This window comes from Macaca mulatta, chromosome 18 (assembly GCF_049350105.2).
Source record: "Macaca mulatta isolate MMU2019108-1 chromosome 18, T2T-MMU8v2.0, whole genome shotgun sequence".
NCBI classification, from domain to species: domain Eukaryota; kingdom Metazoa; phylum Chordata; class Mammalia; order Primates; family Cercopithecidae; genus Macaca; species Macaca mulatta.
Window position 1 is genome coordinate 19,563,206 of NC_133423.1, and position 22,171 is coordinate 19,585,376.

The following is a 22,171-nucleotide window of genomic DNA, read 5'->3' on the forward strand; positions in this document are numbered from 1 at the left end:
CAAACCTAGAATAGAATAGCTCAAAATATGATGGAATTAAAAATAAAGATCTGGATAAGCTGAGCAGATGAAATAAAAATAGAGAAAATAATATTAATGTATGTTAGGGTTTAATGCGGGGGGGGGGTTACTTTTAGATCCCCAAAAGTAATTGTCTAAGTACAGCATGAGGGAAGTTTAGCTACTCATTTGAAAAAAAAAAAAAAATTAGGGGATTTATTTATTTATTTATTTATTTATTTAGAGATGAAGTTTCACTCTGTCGCCCAGTCTGCAGTGCAGTGGTGCTATCTTGGCTCACTGCAACCTCCGCCTCGTGGGTTCAAGCAATTCTCCTGCCTCAACCTCCCAAGTAGTTGGGATTACAGGTGCCTACTACCATGCCTGGCTAATTTTTTGTATTTCTTGTAGAGATGGGGTTTCACCATGTTGGCCAGGCTGGTCTCAAATTTTTGACCTCAAGTGATCTGCCTTCCTTGGCTTCCCAAAGTTCTGGGACCACGGTCGTGAGCCACCGCACCAGGAGACCTAGGGGTTTTCATTTGCCAGAGGCTTGCATGACTTTTGCCAAGAGTGTGTAATTCCACAGGAAAGAAGGCAGTGTTTTCACTGTTGGAAAAGTAGAATGGTGTCGAGACCAGCACTCGCCAAGAGAACCATCTGCAGAGGTGGAAATGTTCCAGATCAGTGTCATCCAGTGTAGGAGTTACCAGCCCTGAATGGCTGCTGTGCCCTGGAAATGTGACTCGTGAGATGGAGAAACTGAAAGGTTTTTCTTTTCTTTTCTTTCTTTTTTTTTTTTTTTTGTGACAGGGTCTCCCTCTGTCACCCAGGCTGAGTACATGGCACAATCTTGGCTCACTTGCAACCTCTCGAGAGCTGGTACCACAGGTGCATGCCACCATGCCCGGCTAATTTTTTGTATTTTTGGTAGAGATGGAGTTTTGCTCTGTTGCCCAGGCTGGTCATGAAGTCCTGAGTTCAGGCAATCCAACCGCCCCAGCCTCCTAAAATGCTGGGATTACAGGTGTGAGCCACCATGACCAGCTGGAACTGATAGTTTTTTTTAACTTTTATTAACGTAAGTTTAAAGCTGAATGTCCTCGTGTAGATAGTAGCTATTGTATTGGCTAGTGCAGGCCAAGATCAAGAGTGATCTCAGTGGGTTTGGAGTTGGCAAACTGGAGAATGGTGGTCGAAGAGCATTTGATAGGGGGTAGTCCATTAAATTTGAGGGTCCATTAAATGTAACTGAACAAAATCTTAACAAACACTAAAATATGTACAAAGCACTGTGATACATACTACTGGATATTCAAAAGTAAATAAAGCTGTGTCTATACAATTACAGATCATCTTCTAGAAAAAACAAGAGGACCACAAGTAGACAAATGATTAGTGCTGGTATTGCAATACAAAGTCCATTTTATGAGAATCTAGGGGAAGAGGAAGTAACTATTGACCCATAAAATTGAGAAGGCTTTGTGGAGAGGTGAGCCTTGATGAGTAGTCAGATGTGGAGAGATTGAGAACAGCATGTAGATGAGAAAAGCCCAGGGCCAGAGCAGTATAAGAACAAAGGAAAGAATGTGTATTGGTGTGTATCGTGGAAGAGAGTTACCGGATGTAGATGGTAAAGAAACTAATGCCACACTAAAAACTTTTGTGCTTTGTTATGTAGGCAATTAAATGAATGTTTCTAAGTTAGAAACTGATGTATCAGACCCGTGCTTTTGTTGGGGCACACATCATGGAGGTGATTGCAGGGGAGGTGACCAGTGTAGCCATAAAGTAGAAGCCATGGACAGCATATGAAGGTTGCTAGAGAAGAGGCTGACTGGGAGACCATGTTGGCTGTGTTTGTATGTTTGAAGAGCTATTATATCAAAAGGAATGAGAATTATTCTATGCAGCACTATAAGGGGCCAAGATAGCGTTTTTATGAAGGCAGATTTCGATTAATAAGTAAATTCCTAACGGTAAGAACTTCTATGAATGAAACAGATACCTTGTGAAATAGCGAGTAAGCCCTTGGCCACCCAAGGGTTTTGTGTTGGGCGGTTACAGGAAAGAGTCCAAGTAGCTTCTAGATTTTGAAATTTCAAGAATTGGTCAAAACAGTGAAAGGGAGGAGTCAGAGTTACTAACATTTAATTTTGTCAAGTAAGAATATTGTGGTCTTACTTGCCAATGTGGTCCAGCAACTAAGGTAATTATTATTTATTAAATTTAGATTGGGAGAATCATCATCATTAAAACAGTATCATGGTAAGCCCTCAGGAACTTGACAGAAGTTATAGAAATGATACGGTGATCCAGATACTGAATGCTGTAATAATTAGTACAACAAATATCATTTACAACTCCAGAAATAGCAAAAAGAGAAATACCAGCCACAAATAGTTATCATAGAGGGCAAAACTTTCCATTTCTTTATTATCATAAATCACAAAGCTCCATTGATGCATATTTTATCACAGCACTCTTGCCATATGTGATCTGAAGTTTCTGAGTGCATCCCCAGGGACCACAGTTACTGATATAGATAATCAAGAATTCCTTTTATGCTCCTCTCAATGCTGCCACAGCTCAGATTGAAATTAGCATCTTTTACAATGAAATACCAGTTGCTGTCACAAACAGACATGACAGCTGGAGAGAGAGGCCTGTTTATCCAGTTATTCTTCATGTCTCCAGTTCATTATGGTTTATTAAAATGTGTACTGTAAGTTCTTGAATGAAGAGACTTTGAGTTTTGCACAGTGATTATCATTTAAATAGAGGCATCGAGAAGCTGTTCTCCAAGGAGGGAGTGGGCAGTGATGAAGGTCAAAGATCAAAAATATCTTAATAAGCATCTTTTTAAAACGATAATCATTTTCTCAAAATGTCTTTATACATGTTTTTATCTTGCTCTCGTAGTTTGAAAATCACTTTTCATTGTAGAAGCATTTTGAGAAGAGGTTGATAATTGTAACTCAACATATATTGAGAATCTACCATGTGACAGGAACATACTAGATGCGTCTACAAGTTTTCTTAGGACGCAGGTATTCATGACATCAATCTCATGACACAGGTAGTAGGAATATATTTTAAAGAAAGACATCAAGTTACCTGGCTAATATCACAGAGCTCGTACACAGATTTAGGCATCCAAAAGGTGTTGCTTTTTAAAATAAACCTCCATATCACCTGAAATTTTTTTTTTACATTAGATTTTGCAGTTATTTTTGTTGTCCAAAAGTAACATAGGGGCAAAATGAACAAGTTCTTTTCTCCTGATAATATTTGCAGTTACCATTTATTGTGTGTTTCCCATGTGTTAGGCAAGGTACAAAATGTTTTATATTGATAATCAAATGTAATTCCTTTGAGATCAGCATTATTACTCCCACTTTTCAATTGAGTGAACCTGATCAAAGAGATTAAGTAACTTGTCTGGAAATTTAAGTAACTTACTCAGGGAGAGGCAGGAGCATGATTTAAAGTCAACCAGACTGCAACATCTATTGGCTGAATCCCCACCTGAGGCTGTAGGAGCTTACCAGAGGATGGGGGAGTGAAAGGGGAAGGCTTATGGCAGTGGCTCTCAACAAGTAACCCTGAGACCAGCAGCATCTGTACTCAGATGATCTTATTAGGTAGACAATGCACTTAACCATTACACGGTACTGCTACATTGTGTCTTCCACGATTTGTTAGGGAGTTTGCATTTCACGTTACAGCTAATGTGGACTTATTGACAATTGTTTGGTGTACTTCCTTCAGCCACCATCAGTGCCATCAAACTACAAGAATTCACATAGGCACCAAGATCCTGCTTGCTAATGAAGAAAAGGTTATGAGCTGTATCAGAGACTGGAAGATGCTACTGAGTCCCATCTCCTCTTCCTGGGCACACAGGAAGAGAACATTTGCCTGCCTCCCTTGCTGTTAGGTTGAGGCAAGGTTCTGGCCAATGAAAGGCATCTTTATTACTAACCGTAAGATATTCTGAAAGATCCTCTGTACTTTCTGTCTTTGTTCCCTTGGTGACTTTGAGGAAAGATTTCTGCCTTCTACCTAGAGGAGATAGAGCCACCAGATGGAGGCAGCCCAAATTTCCGAGTCATTGCTTAGAGGAAAAGCACTCAGAAGGATCACCTGACATAAAGCTGAACTATGATGTGAGTAAGAAATAGACGAGTATGGTGTGAAGCCACTGAGACTTGGTGTTTTTCTTAGAGTAACTAGCATATATTACCCTATTTAGCTGGCAGTTCACACTTCAACCCTGTTTGCAGTAATGGCTTTGAACCCTCAGATAGCACCCTTTCCTCTTCCCAAGAAGAGAAGAATAAGCTCCAGTCATTCAATTATGGTTCCTTTGGATTAAGGATGGAATCTTGCATGGAATCACCCTGCATCTACATAATTACCATGATATATTAACTCAAGACTGCTGGAAGTCCTGTCCTACATCCAAGGTGATTATTAAAGGGGGTGCAGTCCCATTAGGAAGTTAAATGTCTTGCAAAAAGGAAGAGTATGAAGGCTTGGAGATCAGCAGTAATTTTTATAGAAATGTAAATAAAAATGACGAGGGCCAGAACATAAAGTGGTAGAATAGAGAGAATAACATAGATTCTTTGGGTATTTCTGAAGAAAACAGCAATAAACACTGCTAAGCAATGTGAAATGCAGTGTCCACCAAAGTAGTAATACAGGCAGTTGAGCAGGGAGAGAGGGGACCTAGTGGGAGGATAATAGATTGTACAAGCAGGAGCAATGGCTTGGAGGTCCTGGAATCTAGTCTCAGATTAGTCAACTACTGTGTGACCGCTAGGAAAGTCACTTAAACTCAGTGGATTCCAAACAACATGCAGTGATTTCTTAGTGCTTGAGTCAATGTAGATGTAACAAATACATTAGCTAATAAGCTTTATTGGTGGAAATAGCACCTTTGCCTTGATTTTTTAGTCCTCCATTTGAATCTTCAGCTCATGTAGTTTGTAGAAATATAAGCCAAATTACCCATGACAACCTGCAATGTGAGATAGATTAAAACAACTAATTTTGATACTGTTTTTTCTTTTTTTTTTTTTTTCATCTGTCACTTGCATGTGGCAATTTAGAAGTTTATATACTCTCTGGCCTAATTTAGAATGTTGCTGCATTTGGATTTTTAGTCTTAGGAGAGATATGGCTTGAATGAAGAAGTTCTAATACTCATTGCAGAACTCCTAGGTGCTGAATCTGTAGATATCCACAGAAAAATAATTGTCACTGTGCTGTGTAGGAGGGAGTCTTTAAAAAGTTCATGCCAACAACAGTGAAAAGGGCATACTTCTTTGCATGGCAAAAACAGAATGGAGTCATTATAGAATCTGTAGGAAACATTCATTAAGAACTTAAATTCCTTCTAAATTAGCCTATTTCCTGGATGTCTCATATTCATACATCTCAACCTGGGAAGACGTATTCAGAGAAGGAGTCCTCTAGGTTCAGCCTGTAAATTAGAATTTCAAACTGCTAACAGTTCATGAATGTCTCCTGTTTTCCCTGGGAAAGCGCCAATCTCTAGGGCTTAAATTCACCTGTTCATTTTTGGATTTGGATTGGATCTGCTAGGAAGAAGCAGATGGTGAACATCAAACAGGAGATTTTTTAGCTGGTAGGGCACACAGAACAGATTTGCCAAAATGCCATTTATTGTCTAGAATTCAGAGATGGAGACCATGGTTAGTTGTTCTGGTAATTCCAATGTTTCTAACAGCCACTCCTAAAGTGATCATTTAAAAAGAATACACATTTCAACCCCCACAGTCTTAAAAGCACAGCCTACATGCAGTTTAAAAATAAATTTACTTCCTCCAGCACATTACAAAGCAACGCCTAGATTCTAAGTAAAAACAAAATGTAGCTATTCATATTTTTTAAAGGCTGAAAACTTTCCCCCTTTCCACACAATCCTGCTTTACTGCCCCACAAAGCTACACCTAGATTCCAAATAATAAAAATAAAATGTAGTTATTCATAGTTTTACCAAGCTGAAGTTTGTTCCTTTTTCACACAGTCTTGCCTTACTGCTCCCTCTCAGTTCCCCTCTGAATGTTCCTTTTCTTCTCTCCACGCTAGTTGTGCTTTCTTACTCACACTTTCCACCTTTGCAACCCCTCCTTTCTTTAGACAGGGTGACAATCTAGATTTCTCATGTTTTTATGGCTGTGTGGATCGGATAATGGGCTGACAGACAGCACTGAACTGACAAATGGTATGTTTCAGGGGTGTTGTAAAGCGCTGGGCCGTTGGTATCCATGTCCCCCACCATTCATAATGGGGAACTCGGCCAGCAGAAAGCAGAACCCCAGTCTGCTTTGAAGAAGGTTATGACTCAGCTAGGGGAAGAGACATTAAACGCCCGAGATAACAACGGTGAGGATACCATCAAACATGGTGCACAAGTGTAATTTAATATAGGGGAGAACATCAGAGTCTTGGGGGTGGGGCAGAGTAATCTATGGCTAATTAAGGTCTCATTTAGACAGAGTAATTTTGAACCATCTTTTGGGAAGAGGATCAGAGATAGTTCAAAAGAAATATAGATTCCTCAAGGTGTGGGAATGATATGAGCAAGCCTGTGGCAGAAACAGTTCCTAAGAGTAAGGAAAGTAACTCATTTGGCACAAACACACTTTCACTTAAAAACATTGAGACCTAAAATGTTCCAGTGGATCACGCCCCACCCCCAGAAAAATGAAATCAGTTATAACCAGGAGAAGAGTTGATGGTAGGTAGCTCTGAAAACATGAAATAATACACAGGAAGCCAAACTTTGCAAAGGTAAGATTCTATAGGCTCAGGAAGTATCTTTATTGCTATAATTATCAACTAATAAAACTATGTTTGAGTTCTTTATTTGTGGGGGTGTCAGTTGATAATATTTGGCCAAAAATACATCATGAGTTTTAGGAAAATGTTAGCCACATGTCCATCTGAAAAAAAAGTATTGTTTATGAATTTCTCAAAGTCTCTAAAAACTTACATATGGCATTTCCCCTCCTAATTTTATTGAGGAAACTCTAGATTATCCTAGAGGAGGCCCTGTGAGGAGAGGCTAGAGGAGAGGTAAGATATAATGTGGCTGTTCCAAGGTAAATTATCATTTCAAATTTATTGACAACATCTCCTTAATTATATCTTTGTTGACAGCTATTCATTCACTTTGTGTGCATAGAATTTGAAACAATGCATATTCCAATTTGCCTTGGAACCAGAGAAATGTTTAACAAAGTGTGTGTGTGTGTGTGTGTGTGTGTGTGTGTGTGTGTGTGTGTGTTTCTAAGGCAGGGTGTCACTCAATCACCCTGGCTGAAGTATGGTGGCATGATCTCGGCTCACTGCAACCTCCGCCTCCCAGGTTCAAGCGATTCTCATGCCTCAGTCTCCTGAGTAGCTGGGATTACAGGTGTGTGCCACCACACCCGGCTAATTTTTTTAATTTAATTTTATTTTATTTTTTTATTATTATTTTTAGCAGAGACAAGTTTTCACCACGTTGGCCAGGCTGGTCTCAAACTCCTGGCCTCAAGTGATCCACCCACCCTGCCCTTCCTAAGTGCTGGGATTACAGGCATGAATCACTGAGCCTGGCCTGTTTTTGTGTTTTTGATAGTAGTAACCACTCTGGGGACTGTTAGACCTGGGGTTGTGACATTAACGTTTGTTGGCAACAACTTCCTCGGTTAACCCTTTCCACATATTCTCCCATTCCTTGCTCTCAGACTACCAAATTTATAAAATCACAGCAACTATAAAGGAACAGAAAGCAAGAGCAAAAATAGACCTCATGGACCATTGGGTTATCTGGTATACTCAGCAGAAGATAAGCCCAGCACTGGCCAGGTGGGTGCAGCACGCCAGCACCCCAGATGGACATGTTGGGAGGAGCTGAAATGAGATAGGAAGGGGAACAAGAGCAATTTCCAAGGGTGGGCACCTGGACTTCCCTTATTTGACTTTTCTTTTGAAAAATTAAATTGCTAGATCCAGGGCTTACCTGTGTTTAACTCAAATATAAAAAATCACTCACCTACTCAACTGTAAATTATTTCAGATCACTTACAATTTCACATAATCCTGACCTCTTCTGTTCTCTCAATTAGTGTAGATAATGATAATTGAACTAAACTATGTAATTAACCTCACATCTACCTAGATTTCTCTTTTTTTGCAAAACCTCAAAGAGAAACGTGTGTCAAACTTATATTTTATTTTAATATTTTCGTGTTCCTTGAAAATTCTACTTACTCTCATAAATAAAGAGTACTTGTCAGAAGCTATGCTTTTTGATTTTTTTAAAAATATTTTTTCTAAGCTCCTTCCATAAATTGTTTATTGTTCAATATGGCTGTGACTTTTCAATGCAGTTATTTATTTTTCATGCCTTCAATTTGGTATAAATATTTCTTTTACCCAGAATCAAATGCATAAAAGGTTTCCTTTCATCTCAAGGATGCAAGTTATTTTTGTTATCTTCTATGGGAAATTAATAATGGTGGGGTCAAGGTGGGGAAGGAAGTTAGCAGATCCCTGTAACTTAACAACTGCATATTGTAATAGAAATAACTCATAACAATGATGCAATTCCTCTCTTCCCTTCTGATAAACAAGACCATGACTTAGTGGTCATTCTTTTTCTTTTCCATTTCTCACTTAATCCTGTCCTAATTATTCAAATACCTAGCCAATGACTTCTAAAAGCGCCACCATCTGAGGTCAGCTACACTTTGCAGAATTAGACATAAAGGTAGAGATGGATGCCGTAATGACTTCTGTCACACATTGGCTTGAGGAACTTGGAAAGACCAGGGCCAAGGTACTGGCAGCACTTGCCTGGTATATTCGTCAGTGCTAGGATCTGTCTGGTCTTAAGTTTGGTCAATCCAGAAAGGGTTGCACCTCTGTCTCCTTTCCATGTCAATTCTAGTCTCTTTTGTCCAAATTCCCAAACAACCTCTCAGGTCTTATGTTCTGGGTGGCTCGTGGAGGATGGAAGGGCTGCTCTCCTAGGTTCACACTCCATCCTACATACTTCTTAGAGATGTTTCCCATGATTCATTAAGACATCTGGGTTTTTGATTCAGAACATTTCCCATCATAAAGTATCCTGAGAGCATTCTTCTATATAGGTTTTCCCCTGAGAAATAATGTAAAAACCTAGGGGGAAAAACATCGATGTGCTAATCTCCATTCCACTTCACAGATTCATATAAATGTTCTTCAAGCCACAATTTGACATGAAGGAATGGTACCCTAATGAGCAAATGTTATAGTAAGAGGTTCATCGAGCCAGTTATTTTACACATGTGCCTGGGTGGGTTGTGAACATTCGGCCTAAAACTGTTTCATTAACAGCAGATGACCCTCGTCAGTGACCGGTGAAGAAATGGGCCTTTGCTCAGCTCTGCAAGCCACAGGACACAGCAAAGCCTCCTGCCTCTTGGCAAAATAACCATCCCACCAAGAGCTGCATAAGATGCTGTTTTAAGTCCTGTGATAAGTGCTTGGGCTCCTTCCTACAACCATCTTGATACTTTGCAAGAATGGTAAACATAGACTTACGGACTTCCATAAACGTTGAAGTGCATGTGAGCGCCAGGGCAGCAATAACTTTAGAAAGCAAATGCTGAACAGTGTTTTAAGTCTTTTGCTGAATATTGTCCGGAATGGTGGGCATGAAGCAGTCCTTCCTAAGAACAGGAAGTCACCGATTTAATTTGCAAAGTTAATGTTAACCTCAAGTAAATCAGAGTTCACTGGCAGAATGATTTAGAGGTTTTCAGTGTCTTTCTGGCATTGAAATGATAAAGGCAGAGAAAGTAGTTTTTAAAGTCAGTTTGGATTTATGAAATGTTCACCAAAATAATCATAAGACAGAATATAACCAAAGGAGATAATCATAATTAGAAGACAGCATGATCTCTAATAATAAAATTATCTTAAACCCTTGACCATTAGAATTTTCTGAACTTGTGGAAATGAAAGTCATGGTCTTGTTTTGCACTAGTACCTTGCAGTCTGGAGACCTGGGTTCTAATTCCCTAATTTATAGAACAGCATCTGAAATGCCATTACCAATCTTTCTTCTATAGACAGTTTTTTTTTTTAAAGCCCTAAAAATCCTATTTTGCTCATTTACTTTTTTTTTTTTTTTGAGATGGAGTCTCACTCTTCGCCCAGGCTGGAGTGCAGTGGCACAATCTCGGCTCACTGCAAGCTCCACCTCCCGGGTTCACATTGTTCTCCTGCCTCATCCTCCCGAGTAGCTGGGACTACAGGTGCCCGCCACCACGCCGCCTGGCTAATTTTTTGTATTTTTATAGAGACGGGGTTTCACGGTGTTAGCCAGGGTGGTCTCAATCTCCTGTCCTTGTGATCCGCCTGCCTCGGCCTCCCAAAGTGCTGGGATTACAGGCGTGAGTCACCGCGCCCGGCCTGCTCCTTTACTTAAAGTCAACTCATGGTAATTTGCACTATTTGAAGGAAGTGATATCATGGTTAGCAGAAAACAGCAAATAATTTCTAAAATTACGTATTTTATTCTTCGGAAGATATTTTAGGTATCTGCATTTAAATAGCCATATGTCTCAAACTCTAGAAACTGGCAACATTTCAAATTAAATAGTGCATCCCTGCTGAAAGGATGAGGTGGTATACCGTAGTATTATAGTTACAAAACAGACTTCATAATTTTGTACAGACTCAGGTTCAAGCAGTAAGGCTAGAATAACCAGCTCTGTGCTCTTGGGCGACTTATTTATCTTCTCTGTGACTTCATTTCTTCAGCTACTAAATGGTGATGATATTTGTACCTCATGGCATTATCAGGAATAGATGGGATAATACTGATGAAGTGCTTTTGACAGGGCTTGGCCCATGGCAAGTGATTCTTATTTTATATGGCATATGGTAGGATCCTCTTTCCTGTGTATTCTCTCTAATTTACCCCTATGAGTGACTATGTGGGTTAGAGGAAATAGTACGTCTTGCTTTTCTTAACAAAATTACAGAGTGGTTTACAAGGTCAACCAATAGCCTCTAAAAAAGAGTTCACAGGCACCACAGGCTAGAAAGCACCTTGGAGGACCTCTGGTACCTTCCCCGATCTGATGTCTGTGCTCAGACTCCCATAGGCCAGTCATCTGCAAGTTCTCCTCTGGCTGCTGGGAACTCACTGCTCTCCAGGAAAGCCCACTTCAACATAAGGTAATTCATCATTAGGAAGCTCATCATTTTGCTGGAATAAAATATGCTTCCCATTCATTGACCCTGGTCCAGGCCTCCATAGCAATGCAGAATAAATATATTTTCTGTTTCACATAAAGATATTTCAGATACTTGAAGAGGATTATTGTGCTTCCTCTAACTCTTTTCTGTGTCAGGTCGGCTATTTTGAAGACCTTCAACCATTTCTCATGTGGAAGGCATGTTGTTGAGCCCTTTCCCGACCAGTGGCTACTTTCTATACAGCTCAGGTACAGTGTGATGAGTAGAACAGAACAGGACATCTCAGTGCACCCTGACCAAGAGAAAGTAAAGCAGGATGGACTCATCCCTGGAAACAGTGGATACAGTGGATATCTAAAGGCCTGAATTTGCATCCTGGGTCTGCCTTTCTCTGGCAGAGTGGTCTTGGGTGTGGCACTCAACCTCCACATGTGCTTTTCTCACTGGCACATGTTTGTGTTAAATTTTATCTGGTCATATATAGTGGATCATATCAGCCTTTTTGACCCCATTTCTTCATCTAATATAAACTATTCATTCAGGTTTCATTAAATTTGTATGACTGGCATACCATAATGTGCATGTCCATGCCACAAATTAAACCAAAATGTAATACATGGCAAATCCAGCTAGAAGCCCAGAACAGAGCATTTAGAACCTGCATTAGGGTAACCAGGGCTTCATGGGTTTATTAAAGAGGTACTTGCTGTGCCCTGATTATGTTCCAGGTGAGATATTGGGTTCAGGGCATATAAAGATGAACAAGAGAGTTCCCATCTTTATCCTCAAGGAGCTTGGAGTCTAACAAACCATCTATTAATGGACTTTTGGGGGCACTGTGGACAATGCCCTTTCAACCATTGTTCCAGCTTTTGTTGGTACAAAGATATAATCAGGGCAATCCCCTGATCATCCAGTCTGGGTCCCAAAGGAAACAAGTTGAGTAGGGAAAGACTTGATCTTAATGAAGGCATGCTGACTTAATGATTTTTTTTCTCCTAAAGTTTTGTCTGATATATATAACAAATCATATATAATGTGGCTGATATAACCATGGGAACTATCTACATTATGATCTGGAAAATGGATGCCCTACTCTTAAATTGAAAATGTATACTATAATAAGGAATGAATGAAAATTGAACTTTACTAAGGCAGTGGTCCTCAACTAGGGGTACTTTTACTTCTGGATTTGACATTTGGCAAGGTCTGGAGACTGTTGTCCAAAGTGGGAAGATGTTATCGGTATCTAGTGAGTAGAAGACAGGGGTGCTATTAAATATTCTACAATGTGTAGGGGACTTCCCGTCCCAGACAAAGAATTTGCCAGGCAAAATGTCAGTAGTCATAGCCAGGGTGAGAAACGCTGCTTGGGAAGAGGAAGCAGTAGAACTGAGTGGTGAAGACCACAGGTGTGGGAGCCAGAGAGTCCTGTGTTTGAAACCTCTTGTGGTGACCACTTCATCAGTTTCTGCATCTGCAAAGTGAAGATGGTAACAATACTGAATTCAAAGAGAGGATTAGAGAGGTAATGTACATGAAGCACTCACAGTGTCTGGCAGAGGGGTATGACGAAATAAGTGGTGGTTATTTATTTATTTATTTTGCTTTGTCAGTTTTTCCTCTGAATGGTACATGTTTTGACATGAGTGAAATGGATAGATGTAGCCAAAGAAATGTATAGCACTTGGTATTTCATGAAGAAATCTGTTGTTTTCCTGTGTTTAAAGAAACAACCCTCAACAATTTGATCTTCAAATGGTAACCAGCTCCATGAGTCAAATAACATCCTCTGTGCTGAGCTGCCTGAAGTATTCCACCGAGATGCTAACTGCCAAATGGATTAATATTTTAATGGCTGCTTAAAGATTTTATTTTCAAATATGAGTATGCCTCATATTTTTAGACTGAAATGTTCCCAGTATTATGGAGATGAGGGTATCAGCTAAGCATAAAGGCAGACACAACTGTAACACTTCAAAACTATGCTGTTAATGAAGATGTACTTTGGTTGCTAGCTACTATTTGCTTTAAATGCAATTTGATATTAATGGTAGCACAAAAGTGTTATTTAATCTTTATTTATAAGATGAACATCCTTGGGAGATCTTGCCAGTTTGTGCAAAGTATAGGCATAGATTTAGATTCTTACTTAATATTCCAAAAAAGCCTACAAGACACATGCTCTCAAGTGTGGTGCTTGCTTTCAATGATGTAATGCTGGTCGGTGCCTCTGCAAATTGATATGAAGTATTTGATGCAGGGAATCAAGGGATTTCAAAAAGAAATATTGGAAATTGTATTGTTTCTTGCATTAGAAAATGAAGATGAGATGCAATGACCTGTGAATGTTTGTGTCTCCCCCAAGTTCACACATTGAAATCCTAACCCATAATGGAATGGCATTAGGAGGGGGGCCTCGAGGCAGTCATTGTGTAATCAGGGTAGAGCCCTTATGAATGAAATTCTTGCCCTTAAAAAAAAGGGGGGACCCCAGGGAGCTCTCTTGCCCTCTTTCTGTCGTGTGAGAATACAATGAGAAGATAGCAGTCTGCAACTCAGAAGAGGGCCCTCACCAGAAATGGACCATGCTGGCACCTTGATCTTGGACTTCAGCCTCCAGAACTGTGAAAGATAAATTTCTGTTATTAGTCACCAAGTCTATGGCATTTTGTCATAACAGCCTGGACAAAGTAAAACATAAGAGAACATTGGCACCGGTGTGGGAGGTGGGCACGGAGATGGCTGTATCTTCCAGTTAGTTTCTCCCAGTCCTTGTCTGACCTTCAGCAGTGGTAGGTGGGTGATACTGCCTACTTTACATGTCTGTTCAAGCCATTTGCATGGAAAAAGATATCCTTTGATGCAAACATTAAATGTTCATTTCTGTCTATTTTGTTACTCTTATTTTAGTGCTCAACATCTTTCAAATTAAAAAGAAACATATTTGGTGGCCCTTTCAGATATAGATAAGATTACTTCTAAGTGAAATTTCTTTAGCCAATTTTTAATTAAATTGCTAAAGGAAATTACATCTGTTGGCTTAAAAACAAATTATGGTAAGTTAATCAATTATTTATAATCAGTACAATTTAATCCCTTTTTAGGACTTAGTAAGGGGTTCAAAGACGTTGAGTTTACCAAGTGAAACAATCGTGAGTATAATAAAAGATGTACGTATTCCTTCAGAAAATATTTTGTATTAATAGTTTTGACCAAATATTTGTATAAATATATCTATAATATTTACGAGTACACTTAAAATTTCTACCCAACAATTGATGTAAGCTGCTATTTAGTAAGCTGTATTTTTAAATTATTGGGAGAAAGTTGAAATCAAAATTTGGTTCTGTCCAAAGGTACCAGCTGAAGAACAGCAACAAAAAAAACTATCCTGTATCTCTTTCCATGCTATTTTGCCCACAACCTTAACTCTAATCCTAGTAAACAACCCTCTGTGGGAACAAGTGGTCATTGAATCTTCATGCTAATTATATCCTGGTTTTCTTTTGACTACTAGCTCCCAATTATGCCAACATATTACACTATGTACTGTTCTCTGGGAAAATGCTTAGATTACCTTGTTCATTCAGCTAAGGTCAGACCTTAAAAAAAAAAAGGCTGAAGATTTAGCTAAAGACAGTTTAGTTCCTAACACGCATCTGTTTTTCATTTTGGGTGGAAGGTTAACATAGCTTATTTTAGTTATAAACCAGGTGCAGGAACAGATAAGTAGGAGTGTATTAGTCACAAATAATTTCAGTGTGAAGTATTTTAAGAGTTAAGTTTTTGTTCTCCTGCCAGATGTTGAACACAGAGTTGCGGTTGTATGGTTGGAGTGTTGGGGTGTTGGGGGCTACATGTCAAAGAAATTTCTGTGACCATCAAATGTATCCATTACATGGAATCAAATTATCACCTTATTAGTTACCCTTTAATTAGTTGATAGAGAACATGCAGTTACTTAGTCATGTTTGGTCTAAGACTCAGCACTTAATACATGAACGTAAGGATGGAAAGAATAGACGCTGAATAGAGGCCTTCAAAAGTGGGAAGGCTGGAAGGAAGTCGACGGTTGAAAAATTATTATCTATGGGGTCATTATTTGGGTGATGAGTACACTAGAAGTCCAATCTCTCCTTATGATATAGATATACACACACACACACACACACTGTATATATATACACACATATAATAAACTTGCACATGTACCCCTTGAATGTAAAATAAAAAAGACTCAGTACTTAAAGAGTAGAATCTGTTTATGTTACTACTTGTAAATAATAAATTCAGTGATAGTACCACTTTTTTTATAAAGAGATATTGTACATTTTAACAGCTTATATATGCATACACACATTTAAGAGTTAGGTAAAACTTAGAAAAAAAAACCCTTCAACTTAAAGATTTCCTACTTTCTCACCTCCCTAATGTCCACACCAGAATATTGCCAATAATTATTACTAATGGTCACAGGCAATTCTTGTCAATTTAAAGAAATGATTCAAAGTAACAAGGACCATTCAGATATTTGACTAAATATTTAATTAAATATTACAAATTTATTTAACTTGAAAATTCAATTGATTCAATTTTATATTCCTTATTAAAAAGCAAATCAACACATATTTTTAAAGAATCTATTGTGAGCAAGATTCTAGTTAGGAGACGTAGAACTATAAAGAAGAAGAGTTAAGTTTGCTCCCATGCAAGATACCTCTTTACTCTTTGGAGGTAATGGCATTAGTCAGAATACACTCTAAACTTGTGATTAGATTGTTAAACATTCTTATAAATAGCAAGGATACCCCCATATCAGGCAATGCTATGCATGTTTCTGACATTTGCACTTTTGCATGGTACTTTACATGCTAGCCCTTACTGCTTAGGAAGAAGAGATGAGTGATATTGTTAAAACTTTATGTTTTAAGGATGTAATAGTTTATAGCTTCCTTTACTCTTTTATAGTGGTTATTCAATGATATATTTGTAGGCCAGATGTCCTCTCTTTTATGATATCTTAATCTAAAAAAAAAAATTACATATACCTTGAGGTGAATTGGATCATTTCTATTTTGCATTGCACTTGAGTAATGTTTTGCGTTGAATGTTCTCAGGGTTCTAAAATTAAGTTAATCCATATGTAATTAGGAACATTCTTAACTAGAGAGTCTTGGTTAGCAAGAGATTGGCAGATTATTCTGAATCACTAGTTAGCAAACCATGGATAGCAATTAAATAAAAAAAGAATAAAATTCTCTTTAAAATAGGTTGTTGCAATAACTTAATGTGGTAATATGATTTTCTATTTTTAATTGCTGTAGACAGTGCATTTTTTACAGCAAAATTTTGTCTTCTGAGAGCTAGTTTCATAATTTTGTACTACTTATGCTATTTAACACTTAAGTAAGGCCGGGCGCGGTGGCTCACTCCTGTAATCCCAGCACTTTGGGGGGTTGAGGCGGGCGGATCACGAGGTCAGGAGATCGAGACCATCCTGGCTAACACTGAAACCCCGTCTCTATTAAAAACACAAAAAAATTAGCCAGGCATGGTGGCGGGTGCCTGTAGGCCCAGCTACTGGGCCCCAGCTACTGGGGAGGCTGAGGCAGGAGAATGGCGTGAACCCAGGAGGCGGAGCTTGGAGTGAGCGCCACTGCACTCCAGCCTGGGCGACAGAGCAAGACTCCGTCTCAAAAACAAAACAAAACAAAACAAAACAAAACACTTCAGTAAATATTCTGCTTTTGCAATCCCTTTTGATTTGTGATGGATAAAATAAACTAAAGGCTAGTAAAGATAGTGTTGCACCTCTTAAGCAAACAGACAAGAATATTTTGGAGAAACTAAGTATTTCTCTTTATGAGATTGTATGACCTTATGTTATACAGTCATATTATGTTTATGCTAATGTATAATGCTTTTATGATAACAATGCTTTTATTTCCAGAACAATTATACTTAACATTGACACTTAAAGATGTTCCTTTTTTATATTCAACTAATGACAACTTTGCTCTATATTCCATGTCAATATCAGGATTCAGGGAGGGCTGAACCTAATGAACACATGGTTCTTCATTTACCCCTCCCCAGACACCGTGTGCTTAATACTGTGTATAGTCCCTTACTTATGTCTTCATTTGCAGTAGTCATTTCAGAAGGAATTGATGACAATGCCTTCTTGTAGTAAATAACAATAAGTCACAGTCTACTGAATATAAAACCTGTAGATGCTCAGTTACTTAAAACCACCTTTATTACATAAAATATGTTTTCTTGGTCTCTAAATTAGTATGAAAATATGGAGGAGGTTGTTTCTTCAATTAAATGTGAAAGATTAATCACTATAACAATTTGTTTCACAATAGACAATAATTAAATGTCAAAAATGAAATATTTACTTTTTAAGTCTTGTATGTCCAAGAAAAAAGTATTGGAGAAGCATAAAAATCTGGTGCTATTTGCATATATGTTGATTGAGTTAACATGGAGTTTACATATAAATAAAATATATTTAATACTAGAATTAGGTAATGCATTTATTTTTATTATAGCTTCATATGCTGTTTTTAGAGGACAAGAAAATTTCCCCATATCCAAAGTGGAATATAGAGGGAATAAAAATGGCAGCCCTGAGTCTTAGCTCTCTGGTATTCTGGGGATATGCCTTTGGGGATAAGGGGAAATAACGAGGATTTCCCAAAGTACCATCAGAGTACAACAAATGAATCTAAAAGTGATAAATGTTACTTTTCTATTTCTCTCTTGCTCTTCTTTTCGCCACTCTGCACTACTGATCGCAGCACCACCAGATCAGAATCAACAATTAGCTGTCTAATTATTCTAGTCACACCAGCCCACAATGAAATCTTTATTCCGTGTTTACAGCAATCTTTGGCAGAGGCTGTCTTGCTGTTTCTAAACTAAGAAGAACTGCCCTTTGGCTCCTCTCGGCATCAGCTGCCTTGGTTTCAGCCCTGGATGCCAATAATCAGACTTCTTTTTCTTCCAAAGTGGACATTTTTTTTTAGGGTGAAAAGACCTATTCTCATCAACCCCCCATATATTCTGGCTGATTTATGTTCTCGCCACTGCAGCTCTTCCTTCCGTATCTCTTTACGTTTTTCCTTTCTCCATAGAACACCATCAGCAAAACCCCATTTTAAGTCCAAAATTGTAAAAAATGCTTGGCCAAACAGTGCTCACTACTATGAGGGAAAGAAAAATACAACTACTGGTTTATGGATAGAGGGAAGTCAAGGAACTCCCTCCTGCTTTTCTGAACTGCTAATTTCCTGCCTCAAAAGGCATTCAATAACTTCTCCACCAGGGGAAAAACATACCCACTTTTCAGTGGCTCTCTTGATGACTTCCAACTATTTACTTAAATCCACCAACAGCTGCAGGTCTTTGAGACGCTTCAGAACTTGGGGGATATTTACAAATGTATAAGGGTCTGAGAGGGTATAGGGTACATCTGAGTCTCTTGGAGATGGTAAGGGAAGACTACTGCACTATGACAGACGGGAAGAGAGAAGTTAATACCAATCCAAAGTCTAGAAGGAGGCAGCGCTTTTACCCAACGGGGGAGGGAAAAATGCCTTGGTTAGCCCTCTGGGCTGTCTCATGGAGTCCTCTTCCTGAATCTGAGAGCAGAGGACAAGCAATGTTAGATCTGTTATCCTGTGCTGCTCAGCTGCTTTCTTCTGACGAACATTGCTCTGCTCTTTGAGGATAGTGACATCTTCCTTCCAATTCCAGTCTCCAAACCCTGTGTAACAGTTCCCCTAACAACCTCAGTCTCTCCTCTCAGCCCTCAGCACTTACTACAGTCACATCGCTTTTCCAGTGAGAACTGGGTCATAAAATTTTACAGGGCAGAAAGGTAGAAGGGGGCGTTTCAGTAGTATAAACACTGATTAAATTTCCCGGCAACTCTCCCCAAACGAAAGATAATTTTTCTACAAGTATGCACAAGAATGTCAAGAATGCTAAGTCATTTTTATGTTTGTACTTTCCTTTTCCATTTTAATTTTACACTGCCACATGGCACACGTGCTAAAAATGTATCTCCTTAACCTGCAGTGTAGCAAACTTTTCACAAAACATTAAAATGGCATATTTTATAGACTGTCCTTTCCCAGGATACTCAAAGCATTTTTTTGGATACAAAATTAGATCATCTCACGACAACTGTCCTGTTAGAAAGGCACAGTTACTTGAGTATCTGCGGAGAGCGAAAATCAGAAGCACTGAAAAGAAAGGTCACGCCAAAGTCAATGGCCAAAGCCTCAGTAGACGCTGAGAGCTTGGTTCACAGCCTAAGTAGACTCTAAGAGCTTGGTTCCAATTTAAAATACTTCCCTCCTGATCTTCATTCGTCTTTTTTCTCTGGCAGGAAGGGATGTGGCCAGCGTGGATGTTTGACCTCATCTCCTGCACTCAGCTTAAACTCTGCCATACTGTTCTTCCACACCCTCGCCCAGCTTTCTGCTTCATCAGCTGCCCAAGCCCGCACCCTGGACAACATCTGAACAGAGTCAAGCCAAGAGGTGGCAACCACAGGTGCCCTTGTGGATTTCTCCAGTGTCAGGACCTGAATCCTTTCAGTATGTCCAACGAGACTGCAGGGGTAACACTAAAGGGAAAAGGTTTTCCCAGGTTGTATAAATAAATGAAAGAGAAACGCTGGGTCAACTATGGGGCTCAAGATGGCTGTGCCTTCAGGGTTCCCCAGTCAGAGGCGGCTGAGGAAGGTGAGCAGATAGGAACATAATACTCATCTATAAGCATGGGTTCAAACACATCCTAGTTTCAACTTTTTGTTGTTCTTGGATAGATCCAATTCCTTAGCTGAGTCCCTGACAGCACCACAACCCTGACTGGGTAATTTCCTTTGGTGGAAAGACACACATCAGAGACTAGAGGAGGTCCGGGGACATTTCATTTGAGGGGAGAGGGCCGCAGGTTCAGTTTCCAGGCGATTTATAACAATCAGAAAAAAACAAAATTGTTCCTGGTGCTCGTGCCAATAACAAGAGCATTAATAATAATAGCAACAACATAGTAAACTCCGAATCTACCAGGGGACCAACTCCCCGATTCTCTGGTGCTAGCCCCTCTCACTTCCAGCCTGGTCTCAGCAGAAACAAAACAAGGTTCTGGCGCTGTCTCCGGGCTGCCCTCCAGATTTCAGCCCCCACTGCCGCCCCAGAGGCGGATAGCTAGGCAGAGGCCGCTGCAGTCTCTCCTATTGCCAAGGACACGTTGGGACTCCTAGGTAACGTTTCTTTGCATATATGAAACTTTCACCCGATTTGACCCCCTTGCCCCCGGCTCTTTCCCCAGGGTAACTACAACAAGCAAAAACCAAACAGCGCGCGCGCAATTCAGAGCTTTCCTTGGGAGTGTCAGGGCCCGAGGACAGGAAATCCGGGGAGTTGGCGAAGTCCGGCAGGTGGCGGGGACGCGAGTCCCTACCACATTCTCCTCCCACTGCCGAGCTCAGGCGGGGGCGCCGCACGAGGCGCGGACCAGGGATCGGCCCCGTAGGTGCCTGCGCCTCCCCGGATCCTCGCTCTCTGGTCCCCTTCCCGGCGCACATCTCTGTGCGAGGGACGCGGCCACCCTGTCTCCTCTGCAGGCGGAGGGAGGCGCCGCTGCCCGCGGGACCAGTGAGGGTGAAGCCGGTGCCAAGCGCCCCCGCAAGCCGCGTCCTGGATCCCCAGTCACCATCCCCAGGCGTGCGCAGTCCCCGCTCCCAGCGCGCCACGTCCTCCACCTGCCCCGGTGCGCCCCAGCTTCCCTGCTTCCAGAGAGCAGCTCCCCGAGTCCCGGCAGCCCCTTTCCATCCCCATTTCCCACTAAGTCCGAGGAAGTCGAACTCAGAGTGGCCGGTAGGCTCGCCAAGGCGGCAGGGAGTTGCTGGGAGAGCGCAGCGCGGAGCGGGACTGCGCGCAGCGCCCGGGGCTCTCGCCCCAGAGGGCTGACTCTGCGCCCCCGGAGTCCCGGGCCCCAGAAGCGGGGCCCGACCCGAGCCCTCTGCGTTACCTGGCAAGGCCGGCGACTCCGGAGACCTTCGGTCCTGACTGCTCCAGGGCGGGCGTCCTGCTCACATCGCTGCCTCCCACACTGAGAGGCTGGTGCCCCGCTGGGTCTCTTCGCCCCTGCTCGCGGCGCTGTCCCCGCCCCCCACCCCCCTACCCCCACTGTCAGAAGTGTCACAGCTTTTCTGCCTTCGGATGTTTCGCAAAGTGTCCGTGCGATCGCCAGGAGTTGAGGGGCACTGCCAAAGTGCGCCAACCCCGACGATGCCCTGTCCTGCCCTCCCGCGGCCGCCGCGGTCAGTCCAGTGAGAAGAGCCCCCTGGTCGCGGTCACCGTCCCCCAAGCTCGGTGCGCGGTCCGCTTCCCCTCCCTTGCGCCTTCTCTAGCCGGAGTGGCTGCTGCCTGCCTGTGCCGTGGGTCCTCATTCCCCTGCTCATGAATATTCTGACAGAGGCTAATGCCGTTGAAGTAAATTGAATTAGCCAATTGGTGCCAGGAATGTGCGCTCCTTCCTTCTGAGGAGCTGTCTGGAACCCCACCAGATGAAAGCAATTAACGTCCGGTTGGCACCCTGTGGTTTAGACCAGTGAGGGGCAAAATGGGTTAATTCTTTAAATGCAGTTGAGATACCGCATTTAAATGTTTAAACTCCTCTATTGGCTGACAGCGTAAGGAAATGTTAAGAGGGAGAGAGAAGAAAGGAGATGTGTGGACGTGGGGAGGGGGGCGGGGGTATTTACATCCGAACTTTCCCCCGAAGTTGAGGTAATTATTTTGCAGAGATTCTGGAAGACGCAGTTGATGAGTAGAACAGGAAAAGGCAAATAAGATCAGAAAGGAAATGACTA

General features: G+C 41.0%; 1 protein-coding gene across 1 annotated transcript in view; it reads right to left on the reverse strand.

The window, feature by feature from the left end:
- The window catches only part of CDH20 (cadherin 20), a 223,159-nt gene extending 201,443 nt beyond the window's left edge, over positions 1-21,716 (reverse strand). The window contains exon 1 of the mRNA XM_028838184.2: positions 21,328-21,716. The gene's annotated coding sequence lies outside the window, so the exon portion shown is untranslated. The remainder of the gene's footprint in view (positions 1-21,327) is intronic.
- Positions 21,717-22,171: the final 455 nt, after the last annotated feature.